At 30.7% G+C, this 22,082-nt stretch overlaps 1 protein-coding gene across 4 annotated transcripts in view; it reads right to left on the bottom strand.

The window, feature by feature from the left end:
- Nucleotides 1–22,082, bottom strand: part of LOC129799606 (band 4.1-like protein 4) — a 96,082-nt gene that overhangs the window by 41,507 nt on the left and 32,493 nt on the right. The window lies entirely within an intron of this gene.

Raw genomic sequence — 22,082 nt, 5'->3', positions numbered from 1 at the left:
AATGCAAAAAGGTCAGTAAGCGTTCATAAACTATGCGCTTTAATGTTGTTCGATGAAGGAAGCGATAAAATTTATAGATGGTTCCATTCTATGCCATTATATCTCTCAGAATGACAATATTCGAAGAAACTCCTCTAAAATTGAGAAATTTATGTACCGCCCGTAATTCAGGATTAATATACTTAATTTCAGTTGGGAGCTATTGTATTGTAAATTGACTTGGAATCCTTAAAATACTTCGGATTGATGCCATCGATACGGGAACTGATAAATCTTAAAAGCTCGTAATTGAAATATGTCGTTTCATTTTATATCATTAGTCAGGGGAATTAGGTTTACTTTAACCCTCTAACGGTGTTTTCTTCAATATGCGAAAAAAAGTTCTAAAACAATGTTTTCTAGGATAATTATGATCCAATAAAGTCGAAAAAACCATCCATTCTTCATTATCTTTTTTAGTTTAGGCGCTAGATAAGAATATATAAAAATTTTTTGAAAATCTTTTTGCTTCTAAAATTGACAATTTTAGTTTTTTCAGATTTTTTCAATAAAATATACAAAGTAGAATGACATATCTTTCAGTAAAAAATAAATTTATTTTAGTCAGATAACTTTAAGTCGGTATTTTTATGGAAATTGAAAATGAGTTTTTTTGCACAAATATTTTTTGTTGCTTTTTCTCTGACCTGTCACACACAACTGGGAATAGCAACAAAACGAAGAATCAAAATGAGTTCAAACTTTCAAGACATGTTTATAAGACTATTACAGAGGACACTATAGCACTTTTAAATAAATAAAACCTTTATTGTCGCTGTAAATGTGATTTTTGTGAAGACCGCCTGGAGGCGGTCTTACCCGTTAGAGGGTTAAATACATCAGCTATTTATAGAAATATTTTAGCTGAGATTCTTTGCAATCTCAGCTTTTGCGGTCCCAGGTGAAATTCGACCTCGTCAGATTGTTTTATATTCGTCATCAGAAAAAAAATTATTTATTAAAAATAGGGAAAATAATCAGCAGTTTTTCTTTGCATGCTGGATTAATAGAAAGGTACCGCAAATACCAATAAAATACAAAACAAACAATAATTCAAAAAAAAAATGCAAATGGAAAATTTACGGCTTACTAAATACCGAGTAGTGGGTGGGGAAGCATCACACATTCGTGACTTTCGAAAATATAAAATTTTGGGAGAGTAAAAAAACTTAGAATAAACTCAAAAGAAACCAACTAGACTTATTTGTTATAAACATAGATCATAAACTTTCAGCAAATGGGTCTTAGGGGAAACTGGGGCAACACCAAACACGGGGTAGCACCAAACACTGCAGTTTTTTAATAGGATATTCGGTTACAGAGGACAAAGCTTATAGAAATTTTTAGGAAGTATAGGGCTGCTTGTCCACTGAAGAAATGGTCGAGATAGTCCAAATAGTTTCGAAATAAAAATTAGTGTTTGGTGCTACCCCGTGTTTGGTGGTGCCCCAGTTTCTCCTATATAAAAAAACAAACTTGAGCTGTGCAATAGTACCCCACCTTTCAGTATTTCTAATTAATCATTCAGATGATTGAATGAATAGTGGTACTATTGCAATAAAAATGAACATGTTCTTTGGTATACGACTGTTCTCAAGTACTTCTGCATTATCGACTTATCTTTGTGTTGGTTTCTGTATCGACTGTTTCTCCCAGTCCTCGCCGTGTTCTAAAACCGCCAAAAGGTGGGGACAGGAACCAACATAAATAAAAGTCGATTATAAGCATCTGAGAATAGTACAGTGCGCTAAACATGCTGATTTTTTTTTCATTTGAATGGCACCATAATTGAGAATTTAAGAAAATTTTCGGAAAAGTTTATAGGTTAATTTCACAGATCTACTGAACTGAATAACAATTGAGAACAGTTGTCAGCGCCACTCGCAAGTGAAAACAGTTCTCTCTCGCGGTTAAGAAGTTACCACAGTTACTAAATCCTCGGTAATTTGTTTTTAATCTTGCTTAAAAACTTTAATATATTATTTTATTTTATTATTTTCATCTTTTTTTGTATTATTATAATGAAAAATATAATTTTCAGTGCAGTGTAAATGGTTAAAATGCTATCGTAACAATATTTTAGAAAATTTATATACAGTGGGACCTCGATAGAGTCAACCCCTGAGAAAGTCGATCTCTAATAGAGTCAACAGCTATTTTTTTTACTCTATACGGACTCAGATAAAGTCAACTTGGACCCAAATTGACTCCGATTTCTTCTTTTCCGTCCGATTTCGACTTTTCCATTATTGTTAAACTAATGATATTGAATGACTTTTTCGAAATTAAAATCAGTGTTTTGGTGTATCAATGTAACGTTTTTAACACAAGGAAAACAATATTATGATAAAATTCGTATATTAACCGTGTAATCAAATTTCGACAAAATAATTTTTTTCGTGATTTTAAGCGTTTTGACCGACTGAAAGTTTTCTTATCTTTTCTCTCTTGTCTTAAATTTTTTGATTAAGCTCTATGATCCCTTATGACGTGTTTTCCTGTAATCACAAAAAAACACACGATTTTGGCGCTAAAATGGGAGGGGTAGGGAGGAAATGAGGGTTATAATAATAATCCCCAGGTTGACTTATTAGGGGGTCATTTGAAGACTCCAAGTAGATATCTCTAACCATTTAGCATCCATTTTTCAGAACAAGAAGAACAACTGTAAATCTCTTCTTTCATACAATAAAAGTTTAAAATAAATTCTAATTAATAACGTTAATTGCATCAAATTTTCAACAATTAAATATCTACAGGAGCTCTTCTAAAAAAAAATTGAAAAAAGAAATCTTTAAGACACTATTTCCTTATCTTTACTTCAATATTATCACATGGATAGTAATTTTCACTTGAGATACTTACTAATAATAAAAACATTCTGTAAAATCATTCCTTAATCTTTTATAAAAAAAATAATGAACTTTTGAGAGAAAATTCTGTGGTTCATAAGACATTCAAATACGTAATTTCTGGATAACGGTATATTTTACGACCCTATGATATTCAGGAGACTATTTTTGTAAAGGATTCAAGTCATCCCACGAATCCTTTTCATGGATTTGGAGGATATTTAGGAGTTTATGAAACAAATCTAAAAAATGAAGGAATAGGGATATGCGATGTTCCAGGAAAAATGTCCTTGAATCCTCCTCTACACATCCTTGAGTTATCCTTTGACACCAACATCCTAGGATGTACCGTTATTGATTATAAATAACTTTTTTCAAATATTTCGAAAAATTTCTTAAAGATCTTTTTCTTAGGATATCTCAGAAACTTGACGTGATGGACCACAAGTTTCTTCGGGAGAAATGTTCAGGACATACCAAGGAACAAGAAACTACTCATTATTTTCCATCCCAAGAAAAAAAGTTTCATTTTGTTGCACAGTGTAATTAGTTGACTCTATCGAGGTCCCACTGTATTAAGAATTATCATAAAAAAACAAAACTTTTGCATTAATTCCAGACAAGGATTATCCTTTATTATATTAATACGTTTTCTAATTTAATTGCTTAAATTTTAATAGTTCTGCGCTACAATAAAATACTTTCGTAATAATTGTTGAGAACTTCAAGGCTTTTCTTATGGTAACGGATTTTGAAAAAGAAGAAGAATTATAACGTAGAATAGAAGATATGCGTATTTGTAAAAAAAAATAAATAGCAAGAAAATAATTTCAATATGACTAAAGATTATTTTAACATCATTAGCTTGAAATTTCTATTTACAAATATAAACCCGGTGCATAGCACAAAACTAGATCACTGAATTCTGGAAAAATACGGGAATCTCTGAAGATACATTTCTCGATGAATTCGTTTCATGACATCTTTACGCAGTACGAATTGGACAGCAGCTGGGGTACCTTCATGTCGATGATAAAAGGAACAAAATCTTGCACGCTAGAAGAATTGCCACAATAACATATTAAATTTAAGATAAATTTACAAAGTAGATTTGAAAAATATCTCACCACAAAAGCTTCTAATTCTTTGATTTTCTTGAATCTCATCATAACACGACGGGGTTTCTTAAGACAAATCTCTTGGGTCATACAAGCACGACAGAGATCCCGCTTTTCCCGAAAATTGCGCCAAAAACATCCTTCAGGAATTTTTACGCCACACAGATAACAAATTGTGAGAGGGGTAGGCGTACAAATGATAACTACTGATCTCTTCTTACTGAAGACAGGATCGGAGGGGTATGTTCCAGGACTGAAAATTAAAATATTCTCCGTGATTAGTTTCCCAAATGGAAATGAAATTCTTCTCACCCTGGAGTTTTAGTTCGATCTTTAAATAAAAAGTCTCCATGGTTGGCAGATGCTCTACTGAAAGACAAATTCTTGTAGTTTGTCTTTTTCTGCCCGGCAAATTGAAAAGTTCTATAGGATATCTGAGGGTTTTCTGCAAATCTTGGAACAGTTGAGACAAATACGCTCGAAGGCCTTGTAATGTCTCTAGATATTTCACTGACAGAATCCAAAGATGAGGATTTTATTGATTTTTCAGAGTCCTTTGGAAATCTCTCGCGTCCAGAGTTAAAGCATATCTTTGCTGGGACATTTTCTTTCACTACATATTCAAATTTGAGTTCTTTCAAAAGTTCAAGAATCTTTCGACTTTCATTTCGGATCTTTCTTCTCCTTTCACGCTCGTATTCATCGTAAACGGACATCTGACTTGTCTGACAACCAAAGGAAAACTGCCACAATGCAAATTCATCGATGATTCAGGACATATTCCTCATTAATTCTAGCGATTTCTTGCGTGATTGATATCACTTGGCCCATCAGCAATATGCAAATTCAGTGACTGCTACTAATTTGGATTTTATTGGTACATTATCATAAGTTGAATATTAATATAATCAATATAGATAAGGAATCACTAATTTAATGTAAGAATTTATTAGTATTGGAAATACGTTATCTGGGATTCTTCGAATCCCAATTTATTACAGTCAAGGTAAAAGCAATTCTATAAAATGAGAAAATATTTAGAGTATTACATTACTATGTATACTTATGTAAATCAGTGGTAAGCAATGATAAGCTTTTCTTTAGAGCAATCCTGGGTCATATATGACCCGGGGAAAAAAGTTTCTTTTTGGCTATTTACATTAATTGAAATCTAACTGGAGTCCTGAGAAAATGAGCCAAGAATCTTACATCCTTCTATTATGATGTCGTGCACGAACAGATAGATTTCAATTAATGTAAATACCCAAAAAAAACTTTTTTCCCCGAGTCATGACATTACCCTACAGACGCGAAAGAGTTAAGGACGATTGGGTCACCCGTGACCCATAGAGAAAATAATTTTTCCCGACTACCTGAAGTTATTTCTTTCTAGTCTTTGTACATAATCATAAAGTAGTAAGATGTAGGAATCTTAGGATATTTTTTGCAAATCTCCAGTTATTTGCTATATAAAAAATATTTGAGCTCAAAAATAACGAATTTTCAAATTTTCACGTTCGTGCTTGAATTTTATTATTTTTAATATTTCTAATTTCTTTAAGCAAAAACCCCTTATGACTAGAAACTATAATAACTATACATAATATTTCTCAACAAAACCTTATTGGTATTTTCAAGAAAGCTTCATAATTTTCATGGGTCATATATGACCCAATCGTCCTTAAAGGTAAAAAACACCGAATTTGTCTCTAGTGGATTTTCGAAGATTTAAGGTTAGACTGTTTCATGTTTTTGTTTATGTGTGCGCAAAATAGTTAATTATTCGTGTAATATTGTGTGATATATCAATTAGCTGAGATTTCCCAGTGCAATACTAAATGAAGAAGGTAATATGTATAGTCCTAGATGTATCATATGTGTACTATGGGCATGAAACAATAAATATTATTATTATTATTATTATTATTAATATTAGATGAGCACATATATTCTGTCACTAGAAGAGGTTTAAAGTTTGGAGTGGTATATCTCAGCTCCTGATGAACATAATTGGATGAGTGAACTATTGCTATTTTGATAATTTATAAGATACTTCTGCGTATATGTTGTAAATTTATAACTTTTTAATCTTGTACATGACTTCAAAAATGGAAAAAAAAATTCATGATCAATGAACCCGAAATCATCCACATATTATGCCCGGAAGATAGCGATGATTCCGACAATCTTGTCCTGAACGAAAGCGACATAATATATTTGGAACAAGACGTGGATGAAATGGACTTTGAAGTCTTCATCGAAAACGCATCAACTCCAGAAAAACTCCTGGATCCACAGCAATGTGCAACTGTACGTCAGAAATTCCCAGAGACAAACAACATTGCACCTACCCATTACCATCAAACATGTTTCGAAGAAAACTGAGGTGCACATGGTGCTATCAGAAAAAAAGATTATAAGACCAATTGTATTTGTGAGGCATGCGACATTTATCTCTGTGTTACCTTACCAGTATGCGAAATTTGTTTCGATGAATATCATAAAAATTAAAAATGAAGTAAACAATAATACATTTTTTCATAAAAATTATTGGTTTTGTGTACCAGTGTTTAAGAGTCTTTGAGACCAAAAATTTAATGAGATTTTTTAAAATTAATTTTTGATCGTGTTAATTTTTACTCGTACTCTAAATATTTTTTTATTATTTCAAACATATTCAAGTTATTTATCTTTCAAAAATAACAGAGCAAACGAGTAAACTAGTCGTCTGGAAAATGTTGTGTTTTTTTTACCTTTAAGGACGATTGGGACATATATGACCCATAGTTTTCGAGGACTTCTAGGGATGGGAAAATTTCTTTTTAAGCGTAAATCTCTTATTTAGGCTTAAATATCGAAGGAAACTTGATTTCATTGAATTTCTCTCAGCGGAAAGCTTCTCGTCCTTAAAGGGTTAAAGAACCGCATTGAGCCAATCTTACATATTTATTTTTCAAAATTAAAAATTAAATTGAACTAATTCTCGGGTTGCATGCAGAAAATCTCAGATAATATAAGTCTATAAAGGCTTTTAAAAATTTAAATAGTCACATGAGAGCACATATTGATGCCAAAATGATGAAATTCTCTAATTCGTAATGGATAATCGAGCTAATAAAGTTATAAAGCATAAAAGTTATTGTAATAAAACTGACTGCGACTTTATATTGACCCATCAAATTTTTTTTTCATTATTGCGCCACCTGTAATTTCTTGCATTGGATATGGCATTTAGGTTTCTTTTTCAGATTGTATCAGTTTTGTGCTCTCTTCATCTCAACATTCTCGCGGTTGGAAAGAAATTGTTGCTCTTCTTGATTGGGATTTTATATACACATTTGGCTGAGGCAAGAAGGTTTAGTCAGAACACACAGGATGATATCATATCAGTGAAATGATAATATTGATGTTATTTTAATTACTTGTGCTAAAAGCGAAAATATAACCCGTAATATGGCAAGGCACCTGGTTTATAATGATGTGAAAGTCTGTTGGCAGCACATTGACATGGAAACAGTGGCAAAAGAGTCAAATTGGGGAAGTTCATGAGAAACAGCCGCACCTACAATTTCCCACAATTTGCAAATTAATTTTATCAAGAATTTATCATCATTAATAAATGAATAAGGTGAAAAATGGTCAAAAAGCAGGAAAAAAGATGTATTTTCTTCCATCAAAGTATTTTGCCCTGTTGAGTCACATTAATGTCTTTTTGCTTTATTTTTAGCTTCCGGACAACGGTATATGATTAATGTACCTTTCAATGTCTTCTAATTGGTGGCTAGAGCAATTAATTTTTAATGCTTCACATTATATTCGAGAAACAGCTATTTAACGCACTTGAGGTAGAACGCACTTCTTCTTCTGTGCCATCCAATTCTATGTCTTCGTTTACCTCCACTGGTCAGTGTTATTAAATAGCTTCCCGTCCTCGTTGGAAAGAACATTTTTAATGATGTTCTTACATCTTTTCAGTAACTTTGTAATAACAGAGAATAGAAATTTTCATTACTTCTTCCGTTTAGATAGATAGTGTAGTTATTGCAATATATTTTTAGCAAATTCAATTTTCTGCTTCAGTGTGAAATGATTGTTCATCCTCATGTTACACATATAAATATATATATATATATATATACTCGTATATATTATTTAATATATATAACATTTATGTGATATTTCTGTTTGATATCCTTGATATGCAAAAATGCCACAAACTCTTCATTTCCAGGGAATTAATTTAATTTGTTTTGCAAAAAGAATGTTAATTAATTTCGCAAAGTACTGTGATGTCAATTTCATTGAATAATAACATTGAAACCGAATTTTCTACCAGAGGTAGTTTTAATTTACTCATTTTTTGTTACTGTCATATATTAGTAAAATTAAATTTTAATTATATACATTTTATGCTTCAATGACAGTATCACATGGCACGCGAAATAAACACAAAGCAATTTCTTCCACTAATTTCAAATATCAATTTTTTGCTCTTTAAGATTGTGTTGAATATTGTGAAAACATTTTTTGCACTGTTCGAATTCAAAGAAAGAACAGTAGGGGAAGGCTTTCAGATTTCTGACTTAATCTGACCTATTTTTTTAGGAAATAATGTAACGTAAGATGAGTTATTAAAATATATTGCCGTAAGGTCAAGCTCATCAAAGGAATATTGGAAAAATATGAATTTATTCGAAGCCACAGAGTATACGAAGCCTAAAATCTGTCCTCTCTTTATAATCGGCTTTTATTCAATTTATTAACGTTCTAGAACTTGAACGGTAAGAGATATCAATTCCGAGTCGTCGGTGGCTTCCCCTAAAAAAAACACTAGGGGAAGTGTGCCAAATTTCGGCCAGCTTCTAATTTCGCCCACTTTGAGTGTAATTTCGGCCATGGAAATTAATTAATTAAAATTATATATATTATTTTCGAATAGTCAATGAATTCATTTTGCTTTTAAATATTTATTCATTTTAGGATGTATTAACACAAAGACCGTTAAATTTTAGGTATAATTTGAATTTAAATTGCGTTGTAAAAGCTCAGTGTGGAAAGAGTCTTACAAAAAATGTGACAGATTGATTGTATTTCTAGAAGTCTTGTGATTTGTGGTGAAGTGCAAAAGGTTTTCCTTTAGAACCATCGCTTCTATGAAAATGATGATGTGAAAAAGTTCTTGGAAGAGTTCAGGAAGGGCAAATTGCTATGGAAATCTGCGCGTAAATTTGAGATGCTATTCTTCAGATTTTCAGGACAAACTACATGGAAGATCTCAGGGCTTGTGGGTCATATAAACGTATTAAACCAAATATTAAACTCGTTTCGTTTTACGTTTTGATATTTTCTATTCGTTGCGTTACAAAAGGTGGCCAGAAAAAAGGTGGCCGGAATTTCACTCAAAGTGGCCGGAATACTACCCAAAGCAATGCCCATTTTTTTAAATTAATTGTTCAATATTTTAGGAAGTGATTTAAAGAAAACAAAGATGATAAACTAGTTTTCAAGGTTCCATACAACCCTCTCGAAAAGGAAGTAACAAAAAATATCAATATGAATTAAAATTATTGCATTTCAGACTTAGGACTTCGGTGCTTATATGCAACTATGCCGAAATTTGGCACACTTACCCTAAACTAGCAGTAACAGATTTATTTAATTTGAAAATTTTTATTTATTGCGGTTCTATTTATATATTTTTTAGATCTAAATGCTAAACCAGAGTTGAGCAAGGGCCGTATGCACCGTATGAAACCGAACAAACGTCAAATGAAACTTGTAAGTCAATGGTCAAAACGCTACCTCGACAAACTTATTTTGACGTTTATTCGGCTTCAAAAGGTTTTTGTTCACCCATGGGCAAAACAGTAAGAGATATCGCCGTCTGGTCTTCGGTAACTCCCTGTAAGTCTATATGGTCGAAGACTAAAGTTCAATCACTCTGCGGAGGGCTTATTTTTCTAAGGCAGAATGTGTAAAGATTTTGTCCATAGAGCTGTTGGGTTACTCTGTCTATTTATATCTGTACCTGTAATTTTAGGTGCTAATGGAGGCGTAGCTTAAAATTATTTATAAACATAGATAGCTTAAGGGGTTACGTGGGTCACGCTGGATAAAAAAGCATATTTTCTTTACATCTTATTTTAACACAATAAAAACAAGTTTAATTTGATTTAATAAGCATATAAACGTACAACATTTCAACTACGATTTTTGAAATTTTTATTTTCAAAATTTTAAAAATACAGTCGCTAAGACGTGATTTTTGGAGGCGGTTTTTGAGAAATAAAAACGCCATAAATCGAAAAACCAAATGCTTTCTGTTATAACAGATAAGTTAAATTAGTACTCGAACGGTGGCTTTTTTGCCTTGATCACAACTTATAAGACGAAACGCGGTGTAAAATAAGCTAAAAATGTTACTTTTTTGTATAAAATTCTAACAAAAACAACAAAACAAAAAATATTTAGTTTTTTTTTTTTGATTTCTGATGAATATACTCAGAGAAACTTTGCCCATCGAAAAGTAAGTTTTTGAAATATATATCCGAAGATCAGGCCTAAACGGCTGATTTTTTAAGATTTTTTAATGAAAATTTGAGGAAGTATAGGCTAAATGTCGTACAGTTCCCGCTTCGTTATCCGGATGATTGGGAGACAATATGACAGATGTCCGCTTCGTAATCCGGGAGAATTTTTTGAATCTGTTTAACATCTCGAAAATATATTACATAGTTTTTTTGTAGAATTAGAATAAAAGTTTTACAGAAGCTTAAAACGACAGAATTAGAGAATTATACGCTATTATACTTCATTTATTAAACAAAAATATCACAGGATAATTAATTTTCATTGCTGAACACACATGTATACTTGACCTCGAAATTATTTTAAATGTAACCGTCGATAACTCGTCCGGATTAGAGAGCGGGCACTGTACTTTTATTTGCTTAACAACTTGAATTGAAATAAAAATTTATTATGTTGAAAATAAAAAAATTAGAGAAAACAATAATTTAAAACACTTGTAACTTATTTTTTCGGAACTCTCATCCGTTACTATTTTCCAAATTAAGATACAAACTCAATTTGTATACTTATTAAGATTACATAATTAATATAGTCCTATATAAGTACTTTGTATTTTTGGGCATGAATAAAATTCAATTCAAGATATTTTTCAGTCTTTTTGACCCACGTAACCCCTAAATCAAATATCAGCTCTAGGCAACAGAAAACAAAAACACTACTAAAGCATTACTAAAAATAAAATAATTCTTTCTGATAAGCTTTCAAATTTTTGGTTTGAGACGATCAACTGGCAATCTTGAGAATTTCCAACAAACTCATCGGTTCATTAAAGTTTTGACGATGTTTTACGCACATTTAGTTATAGCGATTTAATGTTTCTCATATAATTAAAATGTTTTTAAATTTTCAACAAATAAAACTTGCCAAAAAAAGCCAGACACGATTTGGCTTTGTTCATATTTCCGGGCAATTAATGGGATCATAATAAAAAAAGCAAGGTATGATTTTTTTTCTTAGAAAATTGAAGCTCAAAACTGTTGTTTTTTTTGTAGTCGGTTTCTTAATACAATAGATGATATGCTCTTATGGATAAAGAATGACTTGCTTTTACATTTTCACGTCAACTCCCACCTGGCATTGATCATTCACGGGGAGTAACAATTGATTTCTCAATAATCAATCAAAAAGTATTTTTAAATATGCCAGGTATTTATTTTTCTTGACTATAGAGAAAATATAAATTGCTAATCTGCCCAACAAAAGCTCTCCAAAAAAAGCAATTCAAGTTGCTTTTATGCAAAGTTTGTAAATGCACTTTAGGCACTTTGGGCCTTTTGAAAGCATTACAAAAAAAAAGTGAACCTGGTGAAACAGCTTAAAAGTAACCTTGAATAAGCTTGATGTAACGAAAAAATACATTTCAATGTCTCATACAATAATTTGCAAACAAAAAACTTCACGCAAAAAGTGTCAAGAAGCTATATTATTTATGATGGTCATAAATGAGGTGATATTGCTGGAAAGTCCACTCAACAATAATGCTTATGCGGAAGGTAAAATACACAGAAAGCGCATACTAAAATTTTTTAAGTGCTAATTAGGAGCTAGTTAGGTTATGTTGTTTTTCTTTTTTTTTTTTGCTAAGAAACTAGCGGTAAAGAAGGTTTTTTCTTTTAGTTTTATGCACCTTTATATTCACGATCCGATTCCTTGGTAATTTGCTCACTCAAACATGCATACATGATATTTATTTTATTAAAATACCATTTATTATGTGCTATACTTTATGTAATAATACATTAACGTGAACATCAAAAGCAACCAAGTCCGGTGAGCCAGTGCTTTTATTATGATTTATGTTCATGGCAATTTTCTTGTATGTTGAGAAGAAAAAGTCCGTGCAAATACATCTTTTGTTGTTTCCACAATTCAATCCTTATGTCTCGGTCGTATTGAACAATCGGATCGAATCAATTAAATAAATGAGATGTGAAAACGAGTTTAATAAGATAATTTAAATCGGAAATTATAGACATTTCTTATGTTCATAGCTATATTCTCGCCCTGACTTCGCATTGGAATTTTCACACAGTTTGCTCTTATAGGATGATGTGCAGTACTCGTGTAAATATATCAGTTCACGCAATCTTCCGGATAAATTCACGGGTTATAAACAACAGTGCTTTTTCGTTTCCTCGTCAGCCGTATTATTTCGTTACCTCAGCAAGATGCATTTCTTGTATTTGATGATTCAATCTTTACAATTATTTTAGCTCTGCTGGAGAATTCTCTTCCAAACACCATTTACAGCAGTTGCAGTAACATATGTGAAGGGATACATTATCCATATATGCTGTTACTTTTGCAATAAAACAATAGGTACATAAATCATCCCTCATTTAAATTCTTGAGTTATGTTTCAAGAAAATGGCAATTTTCACACCTTCAAATTTGCCTTTCTTTTGGAAAAAAAAATGTCTTCCTTATGTGGGAATTACTGTATTTCTGCACAACAATATAAAGAAACATAATTCAGAACTTTATTCAAATGGGAACATTTTTACTTAACAGTTATCGATCGATATGAAATGCATTTCGATTTATCTAAAGCTCATACAGGTAAAAAGTTTGTGCACTGAGAGAAATCCGAAAAAGTTAAAATAACATTCCGGAAATATTTATTTTACTCTGCAGTATTGATCCAAAATCGGTGTAAATATTACCCTTTTTAGATGTATTAGGGGTTAAAGTTACCCTTTTTCATGTTAATTTTACCCTTAAAAAGGTGTAAAATTAACACTAAAAAATGTTGATATATTTTCACACCTAAAAAGTGTTAAAGTTATGAGGAAAAAATGTTAATCGCACCCTCTTTTTTTTCTCAGTGTGAGTTAATGTATTCAAGAATAGGGCAAAATTTGTCAAAATCGATATTTAATTCTCTCTCCAATTATCAGAAAACTCAATCGATTTATAATGAGCATATTCGTATAGGAAATTTACTGCTCTATATTTTTCTGAAGAGAATTTTCCCATAACTAGAAAGAATGTGCTACTGGAATCATTCAAGTCGTTTTTGTACACAGAAAAAAAAAATATTTCGTAAAATTGTTCGTAAATGTTTGTGGCTTCCTACAATGCCCTTACAAAATACTTGTTGATCGTATAACCCATTAAAAAGTTTGTTAAGGTTTGTACTGGTACTTAAAAATATTATTCGTAAGATGATCACTTGACGAGATTTTCTGTACTAATGTAATGTTTGTAAACGCACAAAAAATGTTCGTAAAATTTTCTTATTTGTTCGTAATTTTTCGTTCGTTTATGAAAAATGTAGGAACAAATAGAAACATTTTACGAACATTTACGAATAAAAGTTTGTAAAAGTACAAAAACATGCTCGTCAAGTGATCATGTTACGAAGAATGTTTGTGAAAAAAGTACAAACTTTCACGAACCTTTGTGGGTTATACGATTTACGAGCATTTTGTAAGTCCCCAATAGGAATTCACAAGCTTTTATGAACAATTTAAAAAATATGTTTTTTCTGTGTATTGGGGACTTACGAAATATTCGTAAATCGTATAAGTCACTAAAAAGTTCGTGAAAGTTTGTACAGTTTTTCACAAACATTGTTCATAAGATGATCGCTTGACGAGAATTTTTTTTATTTTTACAAATTTTTAATAAAAAAAAATTAATAATTTATTTTATACTTTTTCTAAAATTTATAAATTATACATTCCTAGATACATTCCTATATATCAGCTAGAATGACTCTCTAAAAAAAACTACACATCAAAATCTTAAAATTTAAAAATATTCGGCAAATTTCATGATTTTCAGATAATATTAAAAAAAAAAACTGTCGTTGCGGTAAACACGATTATTCATAGATCAATCAGAAGTCAAAAAAAAATTGAGAACGAACAAATATTGTACTTGAATCGAGAATTTTTTAAAGAAATTTAAATTGGGTATCTTATAGAATAATTTTATATAAAAAATACAATTTTTGGTGTATTGTACACCTCGTTTTCTCTTGTAAAATAAAATATGATCAAGGACAAAATTCTTAATTCAAGTACTAATTCAACTTTTTGTAGAAAAAGAATAGAAAATTTAAATGAAATCGATACATTAATTTCGAGAAATATTGTTCTACAATTTGAAAAATTGAATTGTGAAAACAATTCGATTTAAGCTGATTTCTGATAAACATATCGATTGAAATTCCTAAAGGCTCTATCGCCTGCAGTATTAATCCGAATAATTTGAAATATTGAAAAAATATTCTTGACATGTTGCACTTAATTAAATTCCGTGACCCACATCTCCCCTTATTATATTTTGTATACACATTTGATTAAAAGATAAGTCTTAGAGCTGTATAATTGTTTTTAAAAGCTGAGTTGTATTCTCAGCAATTCTGAGATAAGAATATTTAATTTTAAAACGGAAATTTTTTAATGCATTTATGCATTTTTTATGCATTTAAAAAAGTGAATAAGCTTGTATAGGAAAAAATACTGTAAAAAATATAGTCATACAGGTTGGCTGAAAAGTTCGCGTAAAATACATGAAAAAATAATTCCAAATTATTGTTTTTACTACAGTAAGAAAAAACCTGAAAAGTTAAAACAACTCTATGGCAGAGTTGAATTAACTCAACGAATATCGATGTAATTGTTACTCTTTTTCGTTGTAAATTTTAGTAAATAGAGTTGAAACAACTCTTCGTGCGAGTTGAATTAATTCATCGCATATCGATGTAATTATTACTCTTTTTCGATGTAAAATTTCATCTCGACTGAATGCGTATATGCGTAAGTGTTTGCGTTTTAAGAATATATTTCAATCAAGAAGATTTTCCTGTGACAAAGTTCATATGGAACATCATATGCCTAACAGTGTTTCATGAACGTTTGATAAGTGATATTTCGCTCAGAATATAGGGAACTTGAGATCAAGAAAATATTAATAAAGAAAATAATAAAATAAAAAAAAACATAAAATTACAAAATCTATCCATTTTGGGTTTTGAAAGAGTTATTTTAACTCCAAAAAAGTTTTTTTTTTAACTCTTGGAACGAGTTATTTTAACTTTCAAAACGACTTATTTTCAGTCTTAAAAAGAGTTATTTACACTCTTTTGTCATGTAAATTTTAGGAAAAAAAAGTTAAAACAAATCTTCCGATTATTACACCTAAATAGAAGTAAAATCAACTCTGAAATATAGTTAATCGAAAATCACAACGAAAAAGAGTCAATTCAACATCGATTCGAGTAAGTTTTACTCGATTATTTTTCTGAGTGTACTGAAGAATCTTCTATAACTTCAACGTACTTGACCCAATTACCCTCGAATAATACTGAACCATTGCGGAAATGTGTTTCCGGAAATTCTGCAAAATATGCTGCTTCAAGGCTGATATTGATTCTGTATTTGATTTAAACCGGTGGTCACGGAAGAATTTCTTTACGTGTTTGACAAATGGAAATCCCTGAAAGACAAATCTAGGGAATGACGCGGATATAATCACGAAATTCATATTTCGAATATTTGAATTTCGTTATTGTCGGAACGTTTTTGTAAAAAGGTGTTTAGCTTTGATGAAAATGATTTTTAAATGAAAATTATTTTGAAATTAAAAATTTTTAAGTTCAATTGTTCCAAAAGTTTATAATATTACTCAAAATTATTTATTTGATTTGCTAAAATCAAAACCGTTTAAACGGATATTTTAAGGTTTGTTTGCTTTGGCAAAAAACGTTTTAAGGTTTGAAATATGGCTGTGATGATTCACATTTATTTAGAGACATACAAAAATTTTAGTCATTGCGAAGCTTGGCGTCGTACGTAGCATGTGCATTTTCCCCTACGTTTTTACGCGAACTTTACTAAAATTCTAACTTTTGAATTCGAAGTATTCGTTATGAAAGAATAATTATTCATCGCAGCACAGAAAGATAAAATATCAAATAATAAAAAGAACAAAAACTAATAATTTTAATCCAAAATCTTCCTGTGGCTTTTGATTCAAGACGACGCATCTGTGTAAAAAGTTCAAATAAAAGTTCCTTGCATGAAGAAATCCAGCAAAATATAGCCGTAAGTTTTGCTATTTTTTTTTTGTTTACCAAGAGTGCGGTTATTCAATCTCACGCCAGTTACAATTGAATGAGCATAGAGCATAAACAAATTCAATGATCCGTAATTGCAGCTAAAAATGCAGATAGCATGACGATGGGTCAAAATATCTGATTTAGCATAGTCTGCAGGGATGTGTGATGGAATTACGTAATAAATACTTTACAATTGACGAGTTAATACGTCTTTATTTTTGTATAGTCGACTAATTTGTTCTTCAAACGCGCTAATTTCAGTATATTTTTTTTGTTATTGTTAATTCTCCTATTCTTCTCATCTCATCATTCAACATTGAAAGGGGAGTGTCTATATTCTAATAGAGTGAGGAGAGATTGATTGTGTGCAAAGAGGTTTTTTGATGATGTCATTGACCAGGTTAGTGAGTATCTCTTTGCGTATTATATACCTTTAGCCGGATCATAGAAAACACTGGAGCAAGAGGAATATTGAAGGAAGGCAAAAGTGAGGTATCAAGTCAATAATCTGGGTACTGTCATCTCAAAAAAAATTTTTCAAACAATCTCTTGACATGAGGTATTAAGTTTTAATGGGTTTTTGCTGTTTCCTATATCGCGTCACCATTCCCAAGGTATCCCATAGCCAAAAGTTGCTTCTAATTGCAAACTTCTACCCCAACGGGTGTAATTTTTCTCGTTATCTTCTGAACCAATATTTCCGTGAGTTTTTCTTCCCTTTTTTCGTTGCTAGAGTTTTTTTTGCTTCCCATATCTACTCTGTATTTCCACCATGAAGGAGGATTGCAATTTATGTGCTAACAGGGATGGGTTTTCAATTACATCTCAAGCATTTCTTATCACTCTCACTTCATTCCTGAGGTTCTGCATATGGCGCTGGAAATCAATCGCACTCTGCATCATTATATGCAGGCAAAAGGAAAAGAGTACACTTTGTAAGAGAAGGAAGAAGTAAAAAAGTAAAAATTTTATAATATACGTGACGTCTTGTCAAGCACTCGGTAGAAGTTAAACAAGAAACGTGTGTAACAAACGACCAGGGGGTGCAATAATGCATAACCATCGGAGGCTCTACGTGCTTGTCGTTTTCACTTTTCTTGTTAGCGACTACAGAAGCTCCTATGTTGGTGTGCCAGCACGGTATTCTTGGTCCAAGTCAAAGAGAAAAGACGCTCCGCAATGCCAGATCGAAATGGTGTAACAACAAATTTGATCTTTTATGGGGATACATACATGGCAATTCAAGATGATACATAGTTTAGGCTTAGATGGCACGGAAGCCTTCCCTTTTTCATACACTTTTACTAAGCAGATACTTCTCCTGACCACTTGTGGGGTTAAAGGGAGCCCAAGAAGAGAAATTCATAAACATTCCGGTCAGTAAATGAGACAAAATTTATCAAAATTCAATTTAAATTGAATCATGACTTATGCCTTAGACTCACTTATGACTTAAGCCGAGAGACGGCTTAACGTAATTGTAATCAAAATTGTGAGTAGATTGCATTTCAATCAGTTTCTGACTGACTAATCCGTCTATCGGCTTCAGCCTAGAAACGGCTTGGTTAGTGGAAAATTGGTGGGAATTTAGTTAAATCATTATTTTGATTACAATTACGTTAATTCGTTTCTAGGCTTAACCCTTTAACGACGAGACACTTTTTACGGACTGAAAATCAACAATAAAAATTAAACTGAGAAACATAATCAATAATAAGTCTTACATCTAACCTTGGAAAGTCCAACAGAGTCTGATTCGGTGTATTTTTCGCCTCTATGAACGATAGGGACAAAAATAACCCAAAATTTAAGTACTTTTTCTAACAATACCAATGAATAATATTTTTTGCTTTAATGAAAAATATGACGTATGAGTATTGTAGTTTTTATTGCCAAAAGAGTTTTGCTTAAAAAAAAAATTGGAAGTATAAAAAATAAATAAAATCAATTATGAATTTGAGAATTTAAAAATTCGCCATTTTTGCGCTTAAATATTTACTACATAGCAAATAGCTAGGGACTTGCAAAAAATATTCTAGATACCTTCAATCTTCTACTTTACAATTGTGTACAGACATAAGAAAAAAATAACTTTAGGTATTTAACAAAAAATTATTTTCTTTATGGGACACCGGTGTTTTAATCGTCCTTAAAGGGTTAAGTCGTAAGTGTGTGCACGGCATTAGATTTAAAGATTTATTATTTAATTTTTCTCTTTTGCAATCATACAGAAACTAAAAGTAATCTATTTTCTCAATTTTTTGATGTTTTTTTTTAATAACATTTAGAGAAATTTTAGACAAATTTACTACTGGAAAATATTAAAATTTCAATAATTTTAATAAAAATGTTCGATTAAAATGAAATTAGGTGAGGAGGTTTAATTTAAAAGAATATAAGTATAATTACTTTTCAATTTTTTATGCAAGCGGAATATAATAAGGTGGGGTAACTGGATCGTTTTCCGAAGAGTGCTACTTAAACGCTTGTTTTTCGACTGATGAAATTCTTTTCTACTTCTTCTAAATCCATAGAATTATTCACTGTTTCATTTAGAAACATAATATAAAAGAATTATCAAAAATATTAAAGAAAACTAACTGGGTCGCCTTTTCGCTAATTCACTTTTAATTAAACCTTTGGATTTAAAATAATTTTATCACAAGGAAAAAATAATAAATGTTTTCAATCAACCATCTGTCATTAGCGAAAATATCACTGCTAGAAAATTTTTAGTGAAAAACCCAGCTGGCACAAGATTGAAATGAGTCGATTACACTCACTTATTTAATGGATAAAAATATTATTTTTGCTTCTTCTTAAACTTAAATAGTTATATTATGTTACTGTAGTGATTAATATTACGGAAATAAAAATAAAAATATTATTTTAAGTGGATTAGTCATAAACGATCCAGATAGCGAAGCGCCCGGATTAGCACACTTGACTGTACTTTAATAACAGGAAAATTTTGTGAAATCAAAATTAAACTATCTTAAAAGTTTTACATAACCCTATCCTACTCTTTTGCACTCTTATTCTTCTTTTAAATATCTGATATATCGAAATCGATCAATAAGTAATTGAAAAGGATCAATAAAAAACCTTTTGGTACATGAAAGGTCCCTTTTGGTTATTAAAAATTTAAAATAATTCAATTTTTTTTTCATTTTTCTTTTTTAATAATTACTCTAAACTGAACAATTCTGATTTTTATCGAAATACTGTGATGCAATGCAGCCTATTTTACTGGCCAGTAAGGATTATTTTTTAATAAAATTAAATAAATGACCTGGTGACCAAAAGAAGATTTTAACCCGGGACACTTGCATCATATAGCAAGTGCTCTATCAGTTGTCTCATTGAGTGTCTATTGAGTATGTTAATTAACTGACCAAAATGTTTTTTTCATAAAATATTCGCAATACATAATTTTTAGAAAAATTAAGAATAAAATCAGGAAATATTGCAAGATAATTTTTAATGTAACTTGTATTTTTATACTTGCTAAAATATTTCAACTGTACTTACACGATAAAGACAAGTTCTTTAGCAATATTATAGGGGGCATTTAGAACCATATTTCACCCATAAAATATTTTTTATCGTTGAGTTTAAAACCGAAATAATTTCATGTGTTTAAACTATATTATTGGTTTTTTTCAAGTCAAAATTTAATTTGAAACATTTTACATTAGCTTTTATTTAATCTTCTCTTCAAAAACTCAAAATGTGTTATCAATTTCCTAATGGCTCTGTTTATTTAGAGTTCAAAAAATTAAGGAATAACTATTTGTGGTATGGAATTAAACAGTAAGTTCTAAATTGGACTAAGTTAGGAAGTCAACTAAATAAAAGAACCGTAACTAGAAAAATCGAAAGCTTCGAAATTTTCTTACAACCAATAAGGTCATTAAGTCAGGTCGACTGAAACGTGGAAGCAATAAAATCTACTATTAGCAAAGAAAAAAGAAGCTTTGCTTTTATAATTTAGACAAATTCTCTTTATTTTCTTTAGCTCAAATTGAATATTCAAAGAGTTTTGTCTCCCAATTGTCTGTGTTTTCCCTGTTTTATGTTCTTGTGTAATTACAAATAATAAAAAAAGAACAATAATAACGATGTAGTACAACATACTATAGAACGATTTGGCTTTCTTTCAAGCGTGATTTGTAGATATTCTAAGTTTGTAATTCTAATGTAGGGCTGTAAGTCTCAAGTCGTGTAGAATAAAGTACAGCATAAATTATTGCAATCGTTTCGAACACTATTAATAACCAGAAGTTTTCCGGTGACCTAAATGGATAAATGTTTCACAGCACGAGCTTTTTACGACTTAACCTATTGCATTACATTTTACAAAACCTTTATTGTTCTTTTCTGTTTCTTTTTAAATAAATTTATTTGAATATAGTAAAAAATAGTTCTTTTTTATTTTTTCTTGCTAAAATTTACTAAATCCATTACATTGAAATCTGCCAATTTAAATTGGAATTAGAAAGATTTTTCTTTTTGTTTTCTTTTGTTCTAAGTCTGCAATTTTCATGAAGGTTCACAAAATGCTATATTCTTACTCCAAGAAATAATATTCATATAAAGTACAAAATAATCCTCATTGCAATATAAAATGTTTAAGAATAATAATAGTAAAGCATTAAAATATAATAAATTTTAATAATAGCCACTCATTAGAATACCGCTTTGAGATATAAATTGCTCAATTAATTGGAAAATAATTAGATCACGGATAATATCCGAACAAAGACGTTTCTAACAGAAGTCAATATAATGATTTGTAATTTCCTTTAAAAATAACGGATCAATTTATTGTTCATTTCAATTATAAATGATCAGTGATAGCCTAGATAAGTTTATGGTAGCTGAGATTCTTTACAGGCGACCTTGAAGTGCGTGCAATTTGGGGTCCTTGTAACTCGTAATACTTGAAAATTCGATAGTGAATTGAATTTTGAGGGCAAAGAATCGTATCGAGCAAAATCATTTCTGTGGCAGAAACAAATAACATTGGCTCGAAACGATTCTTTACTCTTAAAATTCAAGTCAGAATCGAATCGCCTGTAAAGAATTTCAGCTATCATAAGCTTATCTGGGCTTATCACTGGTTATTTTCTATATTGTTCGGTCAAGTTTTTTTTTATTATTATAGCTGAGGTCAGGTAATATAGCAGAAGAGTGCGACACATACGACTCATCGTCGTAAACCGTAAAGGTCGTAAAGGTGTGAACCCTAGCCGCATCACATTGTCTAATTTTTGAAATATTAAACGTCTTCAAGAGTTTTCTATAATATATCACGCAGTAAGATCAAATTCTTATAGTTACAACTGAAGCTATGGCCATTTCAAAATTAGTTTTACGAACCCTTTTAGCTCGTGTCAGGGTGTCGAAGGGTTA

The sequence above is a fragment of the Phlebotomus papatasi genome, chromosome 1 (genome assembly GCF_024763615.1).
Source record: "Phlebotomus papatasi isolate M1 chromosome 1, Ppap_2.1, whole genome shotgun sequence".
In the NCBI taxonomy this organism is placed as follows: Eukaryota; Metazoa; Arthropoda; class Insecta; order Diptera; family Psychodidae; genus Phlebotomus; species Phlebotomus papatasi.
This window is presented reverse-complemented; position numbering and strand designations above follow the sequence as displayed.